Genomic DNA, 10,783 nt, shown 5'->3' with positions numbered 1-10,783 from the left:
TGTATTGATGTGTTTTATCTGGTCTTAGGTATTTTTTTTATTATTATTATTATTTGTTTATGTTTTACTGGAAAGCACCTTGTAACGCAGGTTTAGAAAGGTGCTATATAAATAAACTTTGCTTGCTTGCTTGCTTGCTTGCTCTTTTAGCAGCTATGGCCCTAGGCTCTGGAACTCGTTACCTCCAGAAATACGGTCCATAACTGAGTTGGTCCCTTTTAAGGTAACTCTAAAAACTTACCTTTTTAGATGGGCTTTTGACAATTAACCCAGTTTTTTAGGGGTATCTTTTCTTTTGCTGTTTTATCATCCACCTTTTCGATATGTTATTTTTTGTTGCTTTTAAGGTTTGCTATGGTATGCATGTTTATTGTGAAGCACTTTGTGCTCCTTTTTTGAGTTGTAAAGTGCTATATAAATAAAGTATTATTATAATTCTTTCTGGAAAACTGCGGGTAGCCTACTTCAAAGACCGGTCAAGTGAACCTTAACACAGTGACTCCGGTACCCTAGGCGGAAAAGTAGGCAGACAAAGATGACACAGATGTCAAAACTTTTAGGGCTAGCCAAAAACTCCTAAAAAGTCAATTTCGACTGCAACTTCATAGCACCGCCCCTGCTGCCACCATCTGCTCTTGTCCACTTTCCAGGTGAGACACAGTTCATCTCAAAGTCCGTAGAGAGGACAGCAAAGAGTACTGGCAACTTTTGAGAAGTGCCAGTATGCCAAAAAAAGCCCCAGTACACCAAAGTGTAAAATGTAGAAGTGCTGGTACTGCCTACTGGTGCATACTGGCCTATTTTAGCACTGATAACACTACAGTATATTCACCTAAATAATTGCTAATTCTGAACATGGCAGCATCACTAAAAAGTATAGGTCCAGTGGGACAAACGTCGCAAACTGGCAGAATACCAAACAGGGCATCAACAAACAGTTTTGTAAGATGAGCTACCATTTCATTTTCAGGTAATATTAAATGTTTTTCACATCTATTAATCTGTCAAAAAACTAAACAAAGTACACAACTAAAGCAAGTAGAAATCTGTATAGGTAATTAATTAATTAAGGGCTTGTCAATGTTTTTTTTTTTCAATAAAACTTGTCTACAGTGTCTAACCACTGGATTACTTTTCCTTCTCTCAGAAACTGGGCACCCTGTCATCGAGTGATTACAGCACGGCACGCCATGCAGCACACTACATGCAGTGCACAACGTCAGCGGATTGAGCCTGAAAGCCGACGTGTCGGAGGTTCTCCTTTCTGTCTCCCCGGTTTCCTGTTTGCCTCTCTGCAACCTACTTCCTCCCAAAAATAAGTAAATAAATGAAGGGCATAAGCCCCAAAAATAACTCTAAAAAAGGGATCTGCAGACACGAGGCATCAGCGGAACAGAAAGAACAGGTAAACCTCCTATTAGTTTGACTTTGGAGTGTTCAGCCATTGACCTCCTGTGGGGCTTCTAGTCACATCCTTTAAACAGGCTACCTTCACAGTGTCACATATAAGCAACATTAACTACATTAATGTCAGTACTAGATTTTCATTACTGAGCAGTGATGGAGGCTTTGCAACCATTTTGCCAATGATTTCATGATACCGCTATAGACCTTTTCATCAAGTGGTAGATCTGTCCAAAATTTTCAGTACTCCACCTTCGACTTAGAATTATAACTTGAAAGCTGACTTGAACATTTTTGTAGACCTGGTGAAGTGCAGCTTACAACCTAATACATTTTGGTTTGTGCAAAATGATTTAAAAAGTATTTGAGTTGGAACAATCATGTTTTTACATAAGCAACATATACTGTAAATCTCTGCTACAAAGGAACACTTGAACTATTTCTAGCACCTATCGTTCTTATACACCTCCACTGGAAATGATGGGGGACATGATCTTACAACTTACCCCATGGGTGCAGTTAACTGTAACAGACAGAGGGCTCTATTTTCATGCCAGTGCAATTTAGCAGTCTTTATGTAATTTTTCTCAGGCATATGTCTACTTTTTGTTGCACATTGATGAGTTTGGTGTTTTCCTGCCATGAATGAATGCACTTACGCTAGGGTGGGAGGAGAGGCACAATTGAGGCCGTGTGCATGCTAATTAGGCATCACAATGCAATTTTGGTGCTGTTTTTGACTACTTCTTAATGCATTTGCAGGTGTATCTGCAATTTCCCTGACAAGCATGCTGGCTGGGAAGCACAAGATCAGGCACACACGTATTTTAATGGCCACGTGAACTTAAAATTAACCCACTAATCCACAATGGATCTGCTGGAATTCACCCAGAATAATTCATCACATATTATGAAGGTTATTTTTAAAAAAGATAAATAAACTAGTTCTCATTACGTGGCTATAGATATAAATATGGTCAAACAGTGTTGGCACGCATTATTTGTAGGCTACTTACAGTACAAGATGTATCCAGAGGTGAGCTGTAGCTGGTGTTTGGGAATTCAGATATTACACATAATAACATGTGAAAGCAGCTCATGGGCCAAGATAAATACCAAACACCCTGCAGATGTCTCCATTAATCTGGTTGCGCAGCAGGTAAAGTCAGCCTGACCTCACTGTGGCTGATGTCACTGTTAAGCTACAGCTTTTACAAATGAACAAGTTTCACACAGACATACCTTCACTACCACGGGGATATACATTGTGTCTGTTTTTGCATTTTATGGCTGTTTGATCAGCTTTGAAAGCAGCTGTAGGTGGAGATAAAGTCGGCAACACATCCATTGGCTGTGCACTCTGGTGGACCACAGTCAGTTTCACCACAAATTCAGTTATTACAATATGACATTTCTGCATTATTTTGAAAACTGTGACTGTTAATAAGGTTACATGCGAGACCCTAATGGATTTTGCACACTGGATGCAGCTGTGAGTAAATTATGCAATATAACTGCTGTTAGTTACTGGAGCAAAAACTTTCTATCTTCCATGCATGAGTTTAGTACTATACCCTGTTGCAGGAAAATAGAGCCCAGAGGATTGTAACACTAGCTAGTAAAGTTTGATTTATATGACAGATAGACTAATCAATTCATAGGTACTCATTTACATGTCAAATTAGACATTGTGAAATTCTACTGTGGTTATGCAAAATTGTCGGAAGTATGTAAAAATACATCCTAAAAGTTGACAGGCTTTGATGTAGACAGAGGCAAGGTGTCAAAAGTAGGCATGGTCTAAAAACAATAAATCTTGGCTTGACACCACAGTTTGACAAGAGCTGTCCTTTTATACTCAGTCAATGGCATCATTACCTTTGTCATCCAGGAACTGCCTACACACCCTGGCCACATGAGGCCGGGCATTGTCCTGCACCAGGAGGAACCCAGGGCCCACTGCACCAGTATTAAGGTCTAATTTCATCCCAGTACCTCACAGCAGTCAGGGTACCGTTGGCTATGACATGGAGCTCTGTGCGGCCCTCCAAGGATACGTCTCCCCAGACCTTCACTGACCCACCACCAAACTGGTCATGCTCCATAATGTTACAGGCAGCATAACATTCACTTTGGCATCTCCAGACTCTTTCATGTCTGTTGCATGTGCTCACTGTGAACCTGCTCTCATCTGTGAAGAGAAGGTGGCGCCAGTGGTGGACCTGCCAATTCTGGTGTTCTCTGATGAATGCCAGTCGAGCTGCATGGTGCTGGGCTGTGAGCACAGGTTGTACTAGAGGACATCGGGCCCTCATGTCACCCTCAGGGAGTCTGTTTCTGGCAGTTGGGTCAGAAACATGCACACCAGTAGCTGCTGGAGGTCGCATTGTTCCTCCTTTTCCTTCTTGCACAGAGGAGCAGATATTGGTCCTGCTGCTGTGTTGTTGCCCTGCTATGGCCCTGTCCAGCTCTCCTGGTGTAACAGTCTCCTGGTATCTCCTTCATGTTCTTGAGACTATGCTGGGAGACACAGCAAACCTTCTTGTGACTGCACATATGGATGTGCCATCTTGGAGTGACTGGACTACCTGTGCAGCCTGACTGGGCTGCAGGTACTGCCTCATGCTACCAGTAGTGACATGGACACTAGCACAACACAAAACCTGAGAAGAATTAGTCAGAAAGGATCAGAAGAGAGCATTTGTCTGTCGCCACCCATTCCCTGTGTGGGGGTTGTCTTGCTTTTGCCTCTCCATTGCACCTGCTGTCACTTTCATTTACACCAAAGCAGGTGAAACTGATTCACAGTCACTTGTGCTTCCTAAATGGACAGATTTATATCGCTGAAGTTTAACTAATTTGGTGTTACACTGTGATGATCAAGTGCTCCCCAAATTTTGTTGAGCAGTTTATATGAATGTGAAATGGGACTGTGTGTCAAACACTGAAAAATTTATTACAACGTAGGACAGCAAATAAAAATAATATCACAGGTCAGCAAAATATGGATAATTTCCAAAAAAATAGCTTCTTGTCATTGTTTACATAAGCAGGGTTGGTTGTAATGCAGCGTTACAACCAGCCCCGCACCACGGAGGCTATACTTGAGCCTAGCTAGCACTTGCTGTGAGCTCGTCAGATACTGTATTTGAAAATGGTGAAAGGTTGTAGGCAACAAGATGGTGATTAAAGTTATATAAGGTTGGATTTTGTCAGTTACACATACACCTCACAAACCCCAAAATACCTGTGATAAAAAAAAATACTTTTGTGCTCTGAACACAGTCCTTGGCACATATTTCCTCATAACTTTAACCCTAGCCCTCAAAATGCAGACAGATCTTTATGAATTTTTGCAGGAGACCATGTCTACCAAATATAATAATGTCACTGGAAGCACTCACTGCTTGACCTTGTGTAACAACATGAAAATTCTGTGTTATCTTTTGCCCCACATTAGGTAGTGCCCCAGTATTATGACAGATAGAAATGATGTAAAACAAAAATAAAACCTGCATTAAAAAAAGCAGTAATTTACCATTTAGATTTGAATAAATTTAGATGATTAAAGCTACTTTCAGCAAAGATGTTGGCCAAGATTAAGAAAAATCAGTACAGTATTAGTTATTGGTAAAATAACTGGCTGCGAATCTGATGTTTGAATCCACCACTTTGTATGCAAAAGCACCTGCCCGCCTGTTTACTTGGAGGTTATTTTTTTACACAAATAATACACCACACTACTTCTGCCTTTCCTTATGAGAAAGTGGGGGCCATTATGCATCAACCACAAAATTAGAAGGGATTTTTACTAAGGTTTTGCAGCTCAATTTTTGGCGCTAAACAGTGAAATTACATGTGTTAATATTTACTAAGATGTTGTAGTGTGGTTTTGCACCAGAGAAAAAGGAAGAAAAGTGGAACTGCTGGAATTTGCATATGCATTTTAAAATGCAAAATCAGGGAGGAGAGAATGAAAAGTTATACTAATATCCTCAGCACCCGATTTACCCACACTGTGACAGAATGAACACACGGCTGAAAGTTAACATCAGGAGAAAGCAGGTGTAAAATCTGCGACTCTGCTGTCAGCATGGCAGCTGTCAGTCATCTGAGACCTTGTCAGAACTAAGAACATGTTTGATGAAGGAGAGGGTGTTTGTAAATCCCATCACTCACTAGAGGACAATGTGAGGAACATTTACAGGCTTTCAAGTCAAACCATGCTTCAGTTTCTGAACAAAATCAAAGATGAATTGACTGGCAGGAGACTATGTGAATAGAGTTCTGAAATGCATTTGTTGATTTCTTCAACTATATTAAAGTTTAGTTGCTGTAAACTTACACTTGTTTTACGCTCCCTCTCGGTCCACACATGCACACTACAGGAAACGTCTCTTTTTTAAGCAGCCATGCATTCAAATGAACCCAACTGTGGCTGTGCTCATTTACATTTTTAGTGTTGGTAAATACGCCGCTAAATTGAAAAATTGCGCACCTGACTGCAACTTGTGACAGGTTAATAAACATCCCCCTAATTATCAGAAAATGTAAACATAAGTTAGTTTCAGTGCTCTGGTGAGGACAGACTCTTCTTTTGACATATGTCATCTCATTAAAAGTTTCATCTTGTTGTCTAATGTGTACAATATATTCATCAATTGCAAATTTTTCCAATTTCTGCTGCTGTTAAATGACATTCTGCATCCCAGTGTTTACTCATTCGTTATCCTTACAAAAGTACACCAGTTTGACTACTGCAGCGTATTTTTATTTCTATCTTTTACATTACCGCAATTGCCATTACACGTTTAGCCTTACGCATCCCTCTCTCTTTCCCATCTCCTCCTCCTCCTTCTCCTCCTCTCCTTCCTGACTGCAGAGAGAGGAGGGTTTGCATGTATTATGTCTTCTTTTGTTCTTTGCTGTCGACTCATTGTCAAAAAAAGAGGGGAGTAGAGATGAAGAGAGTGGCTAGTGAGGAAGACGGAGGGGGGTAGAGTATGAGTGGGTCTTGACGTGACGTCCGTCCTGACTGTAGGTAGATATGAGAGGCTTCACCCACTTCTACAGCCCCCACCTCACAGCCCCACGTCGCTCTCTTTGTGTGTCCTTATCTTCTATTTTCTCTCTCCCACCAGGTGCTGCTTATCCAGCCTTCAGCACATCTTATCCTACTCCCACCCCTTCACCCTCATCCTGCTTTATCTCTCACACTGCCACCACAAAGTAACACACTGACATATGAACACAAACACAACCACACACACACTCCTGCAACCTGCTCCTCTGCATCCTCTTTTACCCCCATTCCACGTCTCCATCCTTCACTCCCTCAGCAGGACCGCTAGAGGCAGCTGGCGGGCTGTGAGCTATCCTATCTCTGCTAAGGAGTCAAACAGACAGGTAGGTAGATAGACAGGCAGCGAGAAACTCACCAACTCCAGAGCTCTATCTTAACTCCAGTCTTGGAACAGACAAATCTACAGCACACAACATAAAGTCTCTGAAATCTGCAGAAAGTCAAGCTTTTACAAGGTAAATGAGACATTTTTACATCTTGTGTTCATTATGATTTTGTATAGTGCAAAACAAATTAAAAAAAAACAAAACACCTCCTTCCCTAAAGCTGCTTTCGAAATTTCTGAAACTGAGACGCCCTTTTGTCTTCACGCCTCCTATGTCCAGCAGCAGGGCTGAAGTGTGTGGGACTTGGCAGCTTTTCAGCTTAGCTATTTCACACTGTCGCAGCATATTCACTAAATTTAATACCACTGGTAAATTTGCAGCAAATCTTTGAACTTTTTTTTTTTTATGGAGTGCAAGTGTTGTAGCTGCTGGCTGTGACGGGAGAGCGGGAGAGAGGGAGGGAGGGAGGGTGCTGAGGCTGCCTGAGCTGAGCTTGCTGTCCTGATTTAGAATTAGATCTATTTCTGTTCACCCTCCAACCCCACCGGGAAATATTTAAATTTGTCATGGAATGTGCATATATCTGTGTGTGTGTACTAGAGTGAAGAAGAATGAAAGAAAGTGAAAGAAGAAGAGATAAATTGAACATGTCAACTATTGGCTGGTTGTTTGAGAATTTGCATTTAGTACAGAGCTTTGGTTTGCTATCAGCAGGCATGCCAGTTACAGTAAGCCACTGAACTGAAATCATTCAGACTGAGAAACGAGGGAGATAGAAAAAGAAAATGATGGATAGAAAAGAGCAAAACGCCAAAGGAGGGAGTGCTTGGAGGCTCAGTGTGAACCAGTGGCAAGTAAGGCTCATGCCGTGGTCAGTAATTTGTAAGCAGAGCACGTACCAACTGAGCCAAGCTCACCCTCTGGCTTCACACACATACTCGTACACACAGATCAAAACACACTCACACACTCCCTCACAATCACAGCAGCAGCCTGGAGGAGCCTGAACCACAATTTCAGCTCCATATCCAATCCTACAGCCATCCAAATGTCACCGCCAGCACCTTTGACCCCTGTTACCTCAAAACAACACACACAGAAATTCACACGCTCCACTCCATCCCCACTGCCTCTACAATGGAAATAAAACTGCATTCACACACTTTTAAAACTGTAAAAGAAATTTAATAAAGTGAAAAGTGTTTATCAGAGAAGGAGGCGACACACACTCACCTCAGAGTGGAACCTGGCGCTCTGCTGCACTGTGATGTAGAAATGAGTGGCTGCACCCCCGTCCTCACACAGACACATGCACGCACTTGCGCGCACACGTTCCGCGGCGAGGTGTGTGTGAGGACAATGAGACTGGTCTGGATGGAGCTAAGTAGCGGGAGTAGGAGGAGGAGAATGAGGAGGAGGAAAGAGGGAGGAGGGAGATGTGTGGTTGGGCGGGAAGGTGAAGAGGAGAGAGAGAGAGAGAGGGAGAGAAAGAGAGTGGGTGAATAATGAAACACAGCAGAAGAAAAAAGTAGAAGTGGCTGAAAAAGAAAAAATGTGAATAAGGTCCCATTGAAGTCGTGTCCCTCTTGTTCCTTTTGTGGTTACAGTGTGTATGTGTGTCTTTGAGTGTGTAAAATGTGTTAAGCTAGCTCTCTGCTGTATGTGTGTTGAGGGTGTGAAAGCTCTGAAGGGTCTCCTGTTCGTCCCTGAAGACTTGGCATCCTGCCTCACACTAGCGAGAGTGGCTCGTGTCTGTCCTCCAGCTAGCCAATAGCTCACCAGCATTACAGCGCATCTCGTGTCTTCTTGTCTCATAAGCTCCTCAAGCCTCCTCTCTCTCTCTTCAGGGAAATACCTCTGCCAATCTCTTCAAAGGTCTCTTGGCCACTTGAGCTACCAAAATCTCTCTCTCTCGTTACCTCAGTTTCTCCTTACTTTCCCTTCTTCTCACTGCTAGTACGGTCAGCATATTTCAGCATGCTTCCCATAGAAATTATCTTGTTTTGAGAATTTTTTTGGATTTGTAAATTGAAGCAAGCAAGAAGACAGGGAGACTAAAACCAACAATGAGATACCTTCTCCTTCACGTTCCTTTGTCCAAAAACTATTAAATGTATAAATGACAGGTTCTTTTGTTTTGAGTCATTTCCACAAACACTTGCAAAAACTCAGCAGAGAATCAAATGTGTTTTCTATCTGCAATAGATACACTATTTACTCCAGTTTGAGTAATGTTTGCTAAAAACTGCAGTGGCCGGCTGTGTTAAGAAATGATGTCACCTTTGTTAAAAATAAAAATACATATGTAGAGATGTATGTGTTTGTCTTGGGTTTAGAAAGCCTCAGACAGAGCTGAAAAGTTGAAAAAGAAGTGAGAGATGCACTAACATCTTGTGGGTTTTGGTCTTTACACAACAGCTGTTGAGAATACAAAAACGTATAGAATAATACCAGCCTTACCCGTTAAAGACCCAACCAAATGATTAAATAAAATGAAGAGTTTTGATGTGTCTAGCTCACACCAGCACTCACATTCACACATACTCACAACCACAGACACTCGGAGCTTCAGGTGAATTGTGTGTTTGTGTGTGTGTGTTTATGCGAAGTGCCATGCAGCCTCAATCCACTGGTTCAGCCACAGAGAAGCCAATCTCCACATCCAATTATTTGCTTCTCAAAGGCAGACAGATGGAGAGAGGGGAAAAACAGAGAGTTAGGTAGAGAGAGGGACAGAGTTGGAGAGAGAGAGAGAGTGAGAGAGAGGCTCTTTGAGGGTCTGCACAGGGGGGAATTAATTAGAACGAAAAAGAAATAGAATGCAGAGAAAGTCTTTTCTCTGCTCAAGTCCAGAGAATTGTTTCACAATTAGTCAAAGTCCCAAGCAGAGCCTGTGGACACAACTCAGTAGAGACAGCGAGCGAGCTATAGAGTGTGCTGGAGAGAGCAAGAGAGAGGGAGATCAAAACCAAAATTAAAAATGCCGTAAGGGACAGACGAGCCTTAGCTGCTAAGAGAAGTGACTGGCAAGAGCATATGTATATGTTTGCTTGTTCTTTTTTGTGTTGCCGTACCCTCCTGAGGCAAGCGCCAAGCCGTCCTGCCTTCTCAGTCCTGTTATTCTTCAGTCCTTCTCTTCTACTTCTTCTTCCTCCTTCTGCCTGCACCGTCCGGGATATTCCATCAAGTCTGGCTCATGGTGAATGGAGGCATCACTGCGCTCCAAATGAACTCCGGCTTTCACTATCTTCTTCTCTTTGACTCTTTTCTCCTTTCTCTTCTCACTCTTGTTGGGCAGAGCATTTTTCTTTCTTCCCGGCAGCGGTGACACACAGCGTAGGGGGGGCTGAGGGTGAGGAGGGGTGAAGAGAAAGACTCAGAGAGAACATAAAAAGGAGAAGCTGAGGGATGGAGGGACTGAAAAGAACAAGTGTAGGTAGATGGAACAGCGAGCGAATGACGGGAAGAGGCAGGTGGAATGGGTAGTGACACATCGCGGAGGTGAGTGTCTACGTGTGTGAGTGTGTCAGAGCATGGGGGCTGTCCTTCTAGCCAACACACCACCAACGAGTAGGTGGAGGAGGAATAGATGGGTGAATAGACAGATAGGTGGATGGAAGGATGGACAGTGGGAGTGATTCAGCAAGCGTGCCACTGCCTCCCCTCCTCCCTCACACACACACACACACACACACACACAGTTGCTTAGTTCATTATCATTCACTGGATTTCACCATGATACGCATGGCTAACCTACTCACAGAGACGGAGCTGAGCCCTGAACTGAATCCTAATGGAGGAGAGGGAGGGAGGATGAAGAAAAGGAGGAGGGTGCATGAGGCGAGCAGGTGTCTCCTAAACATCTATTGTAACTTGTCACTGTGTGTCTGTGTGCTCTGCTGTGTGTGTGTGTGTGTGCGTGTTCAGACCCTTCCTGTGTATGTACACATACAATCGAGCACTTGAGCTT

The 10,783-nt window shown here is 42.8% G+C and overlaps 1 long non-coding RNA gene across 1 annotated transcript in view; it reads right to left on the bottom strand.

Moving 5' to 3' along the window:
- LOC109971984 (uncharacterized) overlaps positions 1–10,579 on the bottom strand; it is a 31,467-nt gene extending 20,888 nt beyond the window's left edge. Inside the window, exons 1-2 of the long non-coding RNA XR_002276625.1 lie at positions 9,888–10,579; positions 8,047–8,193 (exon numbers count right to left, since the gene is read on the bottom strand). This is a non-coding gene — a long non-coding RNA (uncharacterized LOC109971984). The remainder of the gene's footprint in view (positions 1–8,046; positions 8,194–9,887) is intronic.
- Positions 10,580–10,783: the final 204 nt, after the last annotated feature.

The sequence above is a fragment of the Monopterus albus genome, unplaced genomic scaffold (genome assembly GCF_001952655.1).
Source record: "Monopterus albus unplaced genomic scaffold, M_albus_1.0 scaffold241.1, whole genome shotgun sequence".
Lineage (NCBI taxonomy): Eukaryota > Metazoa > Chordata > Actinopteri > Synbranchiformes > Synbranchidae > Monopterus > Monopterus albus.
Note: the sequence above shows the minus strand (reverse complement) of the source record. Positions and strands in the feature narration are given on the sequence as shown.